The sequence below is a fragment of the Arachis hypogaea genome, chromosome 3 (assembly GCF_003086295.3).
Source record: "Arachis hypogaea cultivar Tifrunner chromosome 3, arahy.Tifrunner.gnm2.J5K5, whole genome shotgun sequence".
In the NCBI taxonomy this organism is placed as follows: Eukaryota; Viridiplantae; Streptophyta; class Magnoliopsida; order Fabales; family Fabaceae; genus Arachis; species Arachis hypogaea.
The window spans coordinates 112,436,980-112,448,711 of NC_092038.1; the positions used below are offsets into that span (position 1 = coordinate 112,436,980).

General features: G+C 39.6%; 1 non-coding gene across 1 annotated transcript; it reads left to right on the forward strand.

The window, feature by feature from the left end:
- The first annotated feature begins 486 nt into the window (after positions 1-486).
- LOC112793765 (small nucleolar RNA R71) lies at positions 487-590 on the forward strand. The gene has a single exon (XR_003198461.1). It is a non-coding gene; the product is annotated as a small nucleolar RNA R71 (small nucleolar RNA).
- The last annotated feature ends 11,142 nt before the right edge of the window (positions 591-11,732 follow it).

The window sequence follows — 11,732 nt, forward strand, 5'->3', positions numbered from 1 at the left end:
GTGTTTTTCTATGATTTCAGGTATTTTCTGGCTGAAATTGAGGGACCTGAGCAAAAATCTGATTCAGAGGCTAAAAAGGACTGCAGATGCTGTTGGATTCTGACCTCCCTGCACTCGAAGTGGATTTTCTGGAGCTACAGAAGCCCAATTGGTGCACTCTTAATTGAGTTGGAAAGTAGACATTCTGGGCTTTCTAGCAATGTATAATAGTCTATACTTTGCTGAGTCAATAATTTGTTCTGAACCAATATGGCATTCAGAGTTTCAATCTCAAGAACCCCTTTCTTCTGAGTTGTCCCATTGTTCATAGGATTTCTTTCAGAAGTGTACATGAACTAGTTATTTGTAACCATTTCAATGAGTTCTTGGGCTTCTGCAGGCATTTTCTTCAGATGAATAGATCCACCAGCAGAGTGGTCCAATGACATCTTGGATAACTCAGACAGACCATCATAGAATATACATATGATGCTCCATTCTGGAAACATGTCAGAAGGACACCTTTTGGTTAATTGCTTGTATCTTTTCCAAGCTTCATAGAGGGATTCACCTTCCTTCTGTCTAAAGGTTTGGACATCCACTCTGAGCTTATCATCTTTTGAGGTGGAAAGAATTTGGTCAAGAAAGCATTGACCAGCTTGTCCTAAGAGTTCAAGCTTTCTCTAGGATGTGAGTCCAACCATGTCCTAGCTCTGTATCTCACAGCAAAGAGGAAAAGCATAAGTCTGTAGACCTCGGGATTAACCCCATTGGTCTTAACATTATCACAAATCTGCAAGAATTCAGATAAGAACTGATGAGGATCTTCTGATGGAAGTCCATGAAACTTGCAGTTCTACTGCATTAGAGAAACTAATTGAGGCTTAAGCTCAAAGTTGTTTGCTCCAATGGCAGGAATTGAGATGCTTCTTCCAAAGAAGTTAGAAGTTGGTGCAGCATAGTCACTGATGAGCGGATAATTTATACGCTTTTTGGCATTGTTTTTAGTATGTTTTTAGTATGTTTTAGTTAGTTTTTATTATATTTTTATTAGTTTTTATTTAAAATTTACTTTTCTGGACTTTACTATGAGTTTTTGTGTTTTTCTATGATTTCAGGTATTTTCTGGCTGAAATTGAGGGACCTGAGCAAAAATCTGATTCAGAGGCTAAAAAGGACTGCAGATGCTGTTGGATTCTGACCTCCCTGCACTCGAAGTGAATTTTCTGGAGCTACAGAATCCCAATTGGCGCGCTCTTAATTGCGTTGGAAAGTAGACATCTTGGGCTTTCCAGAAATTTATAGTAGTTCATACTTTGTCCAAGATTTGATGGCCCAAACAGGCGTTCCAAGTCAGCTCAAGAATTCTGGCGTAAAACGCCGGAACTGGCACAAGAATGGGAGTTAAACGCCCAAACTGGCACAAAAGCTGGCGTTTAACTCCAAGAAAAGTCTCTACACATGAAATCTTCAATTCTCAGCCCAAGCACACACCAAGTGGGCCCGGAAGTGGATTTTTATGTCATTTACTCATCTTTGTAAACCCTAAGCTACTAGTTCTCTACAAATAGGACTTTTTGCTATTGTATTTGACATCTTTTGATCACTTTAGATCTTTTGATCAATTTAGATCTTAGGATCATCTTTGGACGTCTAGTTCTTAGATCATGGGGGCTGGCCTCTCGGCCATGCCTAGACCTTGTTCTTATGTATTTTCAACGGTGGAGTTTCTACACACCACAGATTAAGGTGTGGAGCTCTGCTGTACCTCGAGTATTAATGCAATTACTATTGTTATTCTATTCAATTCAGCTTATTCTTGTTCTAAGATATTCATTCACACCCAAGAACATGATGAATGTGATGATTATGTGACGCTCATCATCATTCTCACTTATGAATGTGTGCCTGACAACCGCTTCCGTTCTACAAGCAAACAAGGCTTGAATGTTTATCTCTTGGATTCCTTAATCAGAATCTTCGTGGTATAAGCTAGAATTGATAGCAGCATTCAAGAGAATCCGGAAGGTCTAAACCTTGTCTGTGGTATTCTGAGTAGGATTCAAGGATTGAATGACTGTGACGAGGTTCAAACTCCTGAAGGCTGGGCGTTAGTGACAGACGCAAAAGAATCACTGGATTCTATTCCAACCTGATTGAGAACTGATAGATGATTAGCCGTGCTGTGACAGAGCGCGTTGAACATTTTCACTGAGAGGACGGGACTGTAGCCATTGACAACGGTGATGCCCAACATGTAGCTTGCCATGGAAAGGAGTAAGAAGGATTGGATGAAGACAGTAGGAAAGCAGAGAGACGGAAGGGACAAAACATCTCCATACACTTATCTGAAATTGAATTACATAAGTATCTCTATCTTTATTTTATGCTTTATTCATTAATCATTCATAACCATTTGAATCTGCCTGACTGAGATTTACAAGATGACCATAGCTTGCTTCATACCAACAATCTCCGTGGGATCGACCCTTACTCGCGTAAGGTTTATTACTTGGATGACCCAGTGCACTTGCTAGTTAGTTGTGTGAAGTTGTGATAAAGAGTTGAGATTGCAATTGAGCGTACCATGTTGATGGCGCCATTGATGATCACAATTTCGTGCACCTGTTACCAAGCATCTTCCTTGCATTGTTGTTATTATTTTTGGCTACCATGTCTTCTTCTTTTTCGAAAATTTCTGTCAGGTCCTCTCCAGAGAGTTGTGCTATAGCTTCTCTTAGCTTCCTCTTCATAGTCCTTTCAGGTTCAGGAATAAGAAAAGAACAGAAAAGGAGAGGAATCCTCTATGTCACAGTATAGAGATTCCTTTATGTGAGTAGAAGAAAAGAAGAAGAGAAGAATGAGGTAGAGAGAAAATAAAGAGAATTCAAACACAGAGAGGGAGAGAGGGTTCGAATTTTAAGAAAGAGAGAAGTGTTAGTGATGGAAGAGAGAGAATTTTCAAAAATTTTTAAATAAAATAAAATTAGAGTTTAAAACAATTAGTTAATTAAAAAGAATTTTGAAAAGTTATTAGTGGTTTTCGAAAATTGGAGAGATAAAAGTAGTAAAGTGGTTTTGAAAAAGATAAGAAATAGTAAGTTTCGAAAAGATAAGAAGTTAGAAAAAAGATTTTGAAATTAAAATAAAAGAGATGTGTTTTAAAAGATATGATTGAAAAGATGTGTTTGAAAAGATATGATTGAAGAAAATTTGATTTTTTTAAAAAGATATGATGGAAAAGATATGGTTGAAAATTTTTTTTTGAAAAATATTTGATTTTTAAAATTGATGACTTAACTAACAAGAAACTAAAAGATATGATTCTAGAATTCAAAGATTGAACCTTTCTTAACAAGAAAGTAACAAACTTGAAATTTTTGAATCAAGACACTAATTGTTAGCAAGGATTTTTTGAAAATATTAAAAGAAAAATGAAAAAGATTTGATTTTGAAAAAGATATGATTGATAAGAGAGGATATGAAAATGATAAGATTTTGAAAAATTAGTTTTAAAACTTGAAAAATTGAAAAAGATTTGAATTGAAAACAAAATTACCTCCCTGGTGTTATCCTGGCGTTAAACGCCTAGAATGGTATCCATTCTGGCGTTTAACGCCCACTTGGCTACCTCCTTGGGCGTTAAATGCCCAGCCAGGTACCCTGGCTGGCGTTTAAATGCCAGAAATCCTTCTTTATTGGCCGTTTTGAACGCCCAGCTTTTTCTCTGTGATTCCTCTACTGTATGTTCTGAATCTTCAATTCTCTGTATTATTGACTTGAAAAGACATAATTTTGAATTTTTTTGAATTTTTAATGATGAGAGAGAAAAATAACAGAATGAATTTAGACATGAAAAACTAAGATCAAAACAAAGAATGCATGCAAGGACATCAAGAACACTATGAAGGTCATGATGAACATCAAGAACACATTTTTGAAAATTTTTAAGAAAAGAAAGACATGCAAGACACCAAACTTAGAAGTTTTCATACCAGAGACACTAACAATTTGAGAATGCACATGAGAAACAACAAAAGACACAAAACAAGAGAATTTAAAGATCAAACAAAAAAAAATCATCAAGAACAACTTGAAGATCAATGAAGAACACAATGCATATATTTTCGAAAAATGTAAGAAAAATAGAAACATGCAATTGACACCAAACTTAAAATTTGACACTGGACTCAAACAAGAAACACAAATTATTTTTGATTTTATGATTTTATAAAAAAAAATTTTGTATATTTTTTTATTTTTCGAAAATTATTTTGAAAAAGAAAATAAGAAACTCAAAATTTTTAATAAGAATTCCAGGAATCATGCAATGTTAGTCTAAAGCTTCAGTCTAAAAAGATTAGACATGGCTAGCCAAGCTTTAGTAGGACATTACATACAACAGCCAAATTGATGGGAATCAACTAGCTCCTGTGATGATAAAAGCATCATTTGAAACTCTAGAATTCATTCTTAAAAATTCTGAAGAACAAAATAAATAAAAAAAAGAAAATTACCTAATCTGAGCAACAAGATGAACCGTCAGTTGTCCAAACTCAAACAATCCCCGTCAACAGTGCCAAAAACGTGGTACGCGAAATTGGGATCTCACACACTTTCTTCACAACTCCGCGTAGCTGACCAGTAAGTGCACTGGGTCGTCCAAGTAATACCTTATGTGAGTAAGGGTCGATCCCACGGAGATTGTCAGCTTGAAGCAAGCTATGGTCATCTTGTAAATCTCAGTCAGGTAGATTCAAATGGTTATGGGGTTTTGATAATTAAAAGACAGATAAAACATAAAATAGGATAGAGATACTTATGTAATTCATTGGTAGGAATTTCAGATAAGCGTATAGAGATGCTTTCTTCCTTTTGAATCCCTGCTTTCCTATTGCTTTCATCCAGTCATGCGTACTCCTTTCCATGGCAAGCTGTATATTGGGGGATCACCGTTGTCAATGGCTACCGTCCGTCCTCTCAGTGAAAATGGTCTGGCTACGGGTTACGTAGGGTTAATCATCTATCGGTTCTCACTTGTGTTGGAATAAGATCTAATGATCCTTTTGTGCACTGTCACTATGCCCAGCACTCGTGAGTTTGAAGCTCGTCACAGTCATCCCATCCCAGATCCTACTCGGAATACCACAGACAAGGTTTAGACCTTCCGGATCTCAACAATGCTGCCAATTAATTCTAGCTTATACCACGAAGACTCTGATCTCACGGAATGGAAGGCTCTGTTGTCAAGAGAGGCAACCATGTGTTGTGGACCAGGAGGCCAAGAGATATACATTCAAGCTTGTTTTCAGGTAGAATGGAAGTGGTTGTCAGGCACGCGTTCATAAGTGAGAATGGTGATGAGCGTTCACGCATTCATCATGTTGAAGTGCAAATGAATATCTTAGAACAAGAATAAGCTTGAAATGAATGGAAAATAGTAGTAATTGCATTAATTCATGAGGAACAGCAGAGCTCCACACCTTAATCTATGAGGTGTAGAAACTCCACCGTTGAAAATACATAGGTGATGAAGGTCCAGGCATGGCCGAATGGCCAGCCCCCTAAACGTGATCCAGAGATCAACAGTGATACAAAGATAGTCTCCAAAATGATCTCAAGATCTCCCCCCTTTCAAATACAATAGTGAAAGGTCCTATTTATAATGAACTAGTAACCTATGGTTTACAAAAATAAGTAAATGATGTAGAAATCCACCTCCGAGGCCCACTTGGTGTGTGCTTGGGCTGAGCATTGAAGTTTTCATGTGCATAGGCTTTTCTTGGAGTTAAACACCAGCTCTGGTGCCAGTTTGGGCATTTAACTCCAGCTTTTATGCCATTTCTAGCGTTTAACGCCAGAAAAGGGTAGAAAGTTAGTGTTAAAACGCCAGTTTGCATTATCAAAACTCGGGAAAAGTATGAACTATTAAATATTGCTGGAAAGCCCAAGAAGTCTACTTTCCAACACAATTGAGAGCACGCCAATTGGGCTTCTGTAGCTCCAGAAAATCCGTTTCGAGTGCAGGGAGGTCAGAATCCAATAGCATCTGCAGTCCTTTTTCAGCCTCTGAATCAGATTTTTGCTCAGGTCCCTCAATTTCAGCCAGAAAATACCTGAAATCACAGAAAAACACACAAACTCATAGTAAAGTCCAGAAATGTAATTTTTGCATAAAAACTAATAATTATATACTCTAAACTAACTAAATCATACTAAAAACTACCTAAAAACAATGCCAAAAAAGCGTATAAATTATCCGCTCATCAGTATCATCTATGGGAGCTTGGGGTGGATAGGAGGGTTCATTTGTTGGGAGAAAGGGCTCATAATAGGAAGGGCATTCTTCTTGATAGGGACATGGAGATGGTGTATATTGAGGTGGTGGTTATTGGGAGTAATTGTGTTGGAATTGGGGTGGTTCCATGTATGGTTCATATGGTTCATGTGGTGGTTGGTATGGTGGATAAGGGTTAGGGTCATATGGAGGTGAATGGTGGAAAGGGGCTTGTGAGTATGGTGGTTCAAAACTATGTTGAGAAGGGGGTTCATAAGCATATGGTGGTGGTTATTAATAATCAAAAGGATGCTCACCATAGCCAATGGATTGGCATGCATCTTGGAATGGCTCTTGCTCATAGTATGTTGGAGGAGGTTGCTGCCAAGAAGGTTGTCCATAAGCTTGAGGCTTTTGATTCTCCCATCCATGATGCATGTTCTCCTTGTAGCTTCCATTCCCTACAACATAATTTGAACTAAACTCATAGCCAAAGGGGTGAGAATTCATAGTAACCATAGAAAATAAAAACAAAAAATAATAAGAAATAATGAAAATAAATTCCTAAAACTAGAAACAACTAACAAAGAAATGAAAAGGCAAATGTACTCACAATATTCACAATAACCAATAATAAGGCACACATTTGCAATTCCCCGGCAACGGTGCCAAAAATTTGATGGAGGAAAAATGCCGGTAAAGATTTTCACAAAAATATCATGTTACAAGAGGTCAGTTGCTTTTTCTCCGTCCGACCCAGACCGTATAGCTCGGTCCAGGGTGTGAACAGTGCCCCTACTTGAGCTTCGACCTTCCTTTGAGGTCGTGTTTTCTTAACTTCAACCCTTTGAGGAAGTCGTGCTCGAGCATCTTGACTCTGGTCGATCTTGAGTAGTTTCTCCTTGTGCGATTCTGGCATCGCCTTTTTTAATGCGAGGCATTTTCAGCATTCTTTAATTGCGGTGTGCCATTGGTTTGCGTTTTAATTTTCCTTGGGAACGCGATTGTTTTTAAATCTCATTGATTAGCTTTTTAACCCTTTACCATTTTGTTTTCCCTTTTTGCTTCGAAAAGAATTTGAACTTAGCCCTTTTCTCCTACTCCCTTTCCTTTCTTCTGAAGAGAACCTTCTTTTCTCCACTATCACTTTTGTCCCAAGCCTTTTTCTCTTTTTTCTAGATTTTTACTCTTGGAGCGTTTGTGCGTTTCATTTGCTCAGTGAAAAAGAAGCTTCCTTTCTGCTTGGCCCCGACCCAAGATTATATCTTTCTTGGAGTTTTCTTTTCAGTAGCGCCTGTTCGTGTCTTGCGCGTTCGTCTCTCTGTCTTCTTCTTTTCCAGGTTTATTTTTCCATTCTAAACTTCCTTGCATTATTTTCCAATTCCGTTTTACTTTCGATGATGATTGTTGCATGTGTTACTTCTTTTTGCACGAAGTTTTGATGGTTGCTAAGCTTTCTTTTAGTAGAAAGACAAAGCTTTCTTAGTCGATCATTGCATGCTTTTGTTGCTTTGAAAGTTGCAATCTTTTTATTTCTCAGTTTGTTGATATCCGGGCTTCTATTTGTTTCCTTTGTGCTTTTCTTCTGCTTGAGAGGGTTAGGGTTTATTGTGCTCTGTACTTGCTGCCTCCATGGATGCCCCTGGACTTTTGGCGCTTGATCTCTTTTTCTTTGTGTAAATCCTGGGGTGTCCTTTTGCTGCTATAGTTGTTTATTTGTTTGGTTGCTTCCCCATTTTTTGTTTCTGTCTGAGTTGTTTGTTAGTGACTTTTTTATTTTTCTTACCTGTAGGGATAGTTGGTCTATGTCTTCGTGTAAAAACATTATCGAGATGTCCACCAAAGTTCTTGCTAGTATGGCCGATTGGCTAGATTCAATAGTTCTGATGTGTGTGACTATGTCTGATCCCGAGTACTGTGAGAAGCTTAGAAGGTTTCATAGGATATGTAGTAATAGGGAGGACAAGAAGAATTACGAGCTGGTGTCACCCGACCCTGAGGAGAGGGTTAGTTTCCCTCCCTTAACTCAGGTAGAGCATCCTTTTTTCTATGCTTATGATTATTTCTTTAGCCAGCTGGGTATTACTCTTCCTTTTACTGCTTTTGAGACCGACCTCTTATGTTCATGTAATGTGGCCCCTTCTCAAGTTCATCCGAATTCTTGGGATTTTATAAAGATTTTTCAGCTGTTGTGTCAAGAACTGGGTGTCCAACCTACCGAAACTCTTTTTCTTTACCTTTTTGTGATGACAAAACCCGGGGTGGCTAAGAAGAAAGCCTCTTGGATTTCCTTCTGATCTATCCAAGGGAAGAAGGTATTTTATATGTTTGATGAGTACTTTCGAGACTTTAAGAATTACTATTTCAAAGTCCAAGCTATTGAGGGTGCTCATCCTTTTTTCTTGGATGAGAATGATGAGCCAACCTTCCCTTTATGGTGGAAAAAAGATGTAATAGTGGTCAAATATCCTTGGGAGAGTCTAAGTGAGGGAGAACAAGCTTTTGTAGGTGTTTTAAAAGAGTATTGTGGGGAGCCTCCTTACTTGGATACTAAGAAGTTTCTAGGTGATCCTTCCCTCCTCCGTGCTGAACTAGGTAGCGTCCGGCTTCTTTCAGATAGTTTTCTTCTATTGTTTGTGAATTTATCCTTTTCTATTATTGTAACTTGTTTTCCTAGCTTCCTTTTCAGAGATGGTGAAATCTTCAAACTCCATGAAGGCCTTTCGAAAGGCCAAGAAGGTGACGATTGCCCAAAACTTGACGGCGAAGTCATTGGGCAATAGTCTTCTCAGGTGCCCCCGAAGAAGCCGACTTCTGACTCTCAGGGCCCGAGAAAGATCATCCCGACCCCTAGAGTTCGGACAGTTTCTTCCGACCTCCCTGTTGATACTTCTGGTGTTACCTCTTCCCCTACCTTTGCGGGTCCTCCTCCTAAGAAGCAAAAGACCATTGGGACTTATGATCTGAACAACAAGGAGTTTGATGATGTGGCTTTTGCCACAGAACTGATTGCTCCTCATGGTAGAATTCCCTTGGATGATGTGTCTATTCTCCATCACCTCGGTTTTATTACAAGTAACAGTATTCGGATAGCCAATGTTGGCGTGGCCTTGTCTCGGGTTATCAGAGAGTCTCCAGTTCATGCCACTAGGGCTTTTATGGAGGATGCCAAATCTGAGTACACTAGAATTAAAGGTCTGAAGGATGATCTCGATGCTAGGGTTGCCAAGTTAGAGATTGATGTGGAGAAAGAGAAGGAACGTGCTACCGTGGCGGAGGCAGCTACTAACTTGGCCGAGGAGACTGCAAAAAAGTATAAGGAGAGCTATACTCGGACCTACGGTGAGTTTCTAGAAACTAAGGAGAGGCTTCAATCTGCCCATGATGATTATGCCGAGCTTCAGGGGCACATGGTGAGTAGTATGACCGATATGTATGAGATCCTGAAATCTCAGGTCCGAGTTCTTACTCTCGAGGCCGATCTCTCCTTATTTAGTATGGATAATGTGGTGGAGGATGGCAAGATTGTGCCTGCCCCAGATGATGATGAGGGTCCTCCCCTTGTGCCGTCGGCCAGGGCTTCTGCAGCTTCAACCTCTTCAACTCCTTTTGCCGAGGTTGTCCCCCTGAGCCCGAGCCTAACGTGGAGATTTTAAACAGGCCAAATGGAGTTGGTAACGCCACCCCGATCTCGACTAAGCCTCCTTCTCCCAAGAATGGTGCTACTGGGGCGGACCTAACCCCTTTGTGATATTCTGCTTTTAATATCTTTGTAATGGTGTAGTCCGATTTGTGGACTATGAACTTTTTTATTGATGTAAGTTTTTGTGGGTGACTTCTGACACTTGGTTGCTGTTCCGAGGGTTTCCTGAAACTGTAGGTCGATCTCGGACGAGATCTTCTGTACTGGTAGGAGTTGACGTATCCGGCTGGTGGGTGATGGCCAGAGATATTGTGTCCGACTTGTTTGCCTAGCTATGCTGCTGATCCTTTGTCACTGGAGGGTGGTGGTACCTGCAAGGGACTCCGATGCTTAAGTTAGCAAGGGTATTAAGCAGGTTTTTAATAGAATCAGAGTATGAGTTATACCTGGGTGCTCCAGTGTATTTATAATGGCGTAGAGTTACCTTCTTAGATAAGATAAGTTAGTTATCTTATCTTATCTTTATCTTATCTTCAAGTGAGGTCATCTTATCTTCAGGGGAACCACCATTCTCTCAGTAGGCTTGGGCTGCCTTAGGATTTGGGGCGTGGTCTCCATTTGGGCCCTTTTTGGGCGTTCCTGTGATTTAGCCGAGCTCTTTGAGAAGAGGTCGGATTTGTCCTGACCTGAAGAGGTCAGTTGACTTGCCAGTAGAGCATCCCGGGTCGGACAGCTCGACCTAGGGTATGAACAGTGCCCCTGCTCGAGCTCGGTCTTCTGTTTTGAGGTCGAGTCTTCAGTTTTAGGACTTCGATCCTTTTATGATGAAGCCGATCTCGAGCATTTTGTCGATTTCTTCTTTGTAGGGTTCTCCTTTTTTAATATGGAACGTTTTTCTTTTGCTTCTTCTTAAAAGCACTCGTTCTTGTATTTAGTGCTCGTAGCCTTGGGAATGCGCAAGGGTTTAATACCCTTATTAATTGGTTTTTAATTGCCCCATTTCTCTTAGCCTCTCTGTTTTTGAATTTCACGCTTAAAAAATGGTTTCTCTTCTCCGTAACTTTCCTTTTCTTTTTCTCTTTCTGTTTTCTGAAGTTTGCAGTTTTCGCATTTCCTCCTGCAACGTTGCTTGGCGATTATCAGTGCTTTCCTTACTGTGAAAGGGCGACTCCTGATTCCATCTTCTACCTTTTAACTTCGTCGAAGCTTTCAGCTTTTTCCAGGTTGGTTCTTCTTTCTGCTTTTTTACTTCCTTCGTTGCTTTGCATCCGATTTTTTGTAAAGTTTGATTTTGCTGTGATGTATGTTGTCACTGAGGCCTTTGCTTTCCTGGAAAGATTGTTCCTTTGTTGTCTTTTCGCCATGTTGGTAACTGTGATGACTTTGGGTATGAATAGTAACTTTGCAGACGAACCTTTGTAGAAAGTAACGATTTTTTGATGGCTCGTTTTGATTTTGTGTCATTTGCCTGTTTGGGGGGGTTTTATTTCTCTGAAAAAGGTGGAGTCTTTGATGACTTCTTCTCGATACATTTTGTTGCTTGGTAGTTTCGTTTGCTGATAAATTGAGACTGTGAATTTGGAAGGTAGTTATTTTGATGACTTTATTTGATTTGTAGCTTTTTGGGGTAATGTCTTTGTTTTCTTCTCGGGATGTCGATTTTGAGAGAGGGCTGTTCTTTGTCTTTGCTGAGAGTTTTTTGTTGGGAAGTTCATCTTGTGGGTTTTCCTGAGTCCTTGTTCTGTTAACTGTCTCCAAAGGATGCCCCTGGATCTTTTTGGTGTGGGTTCTGGGGTTTCCTTTTGTTGCCTGTACTGCACTGGATTATGTTGC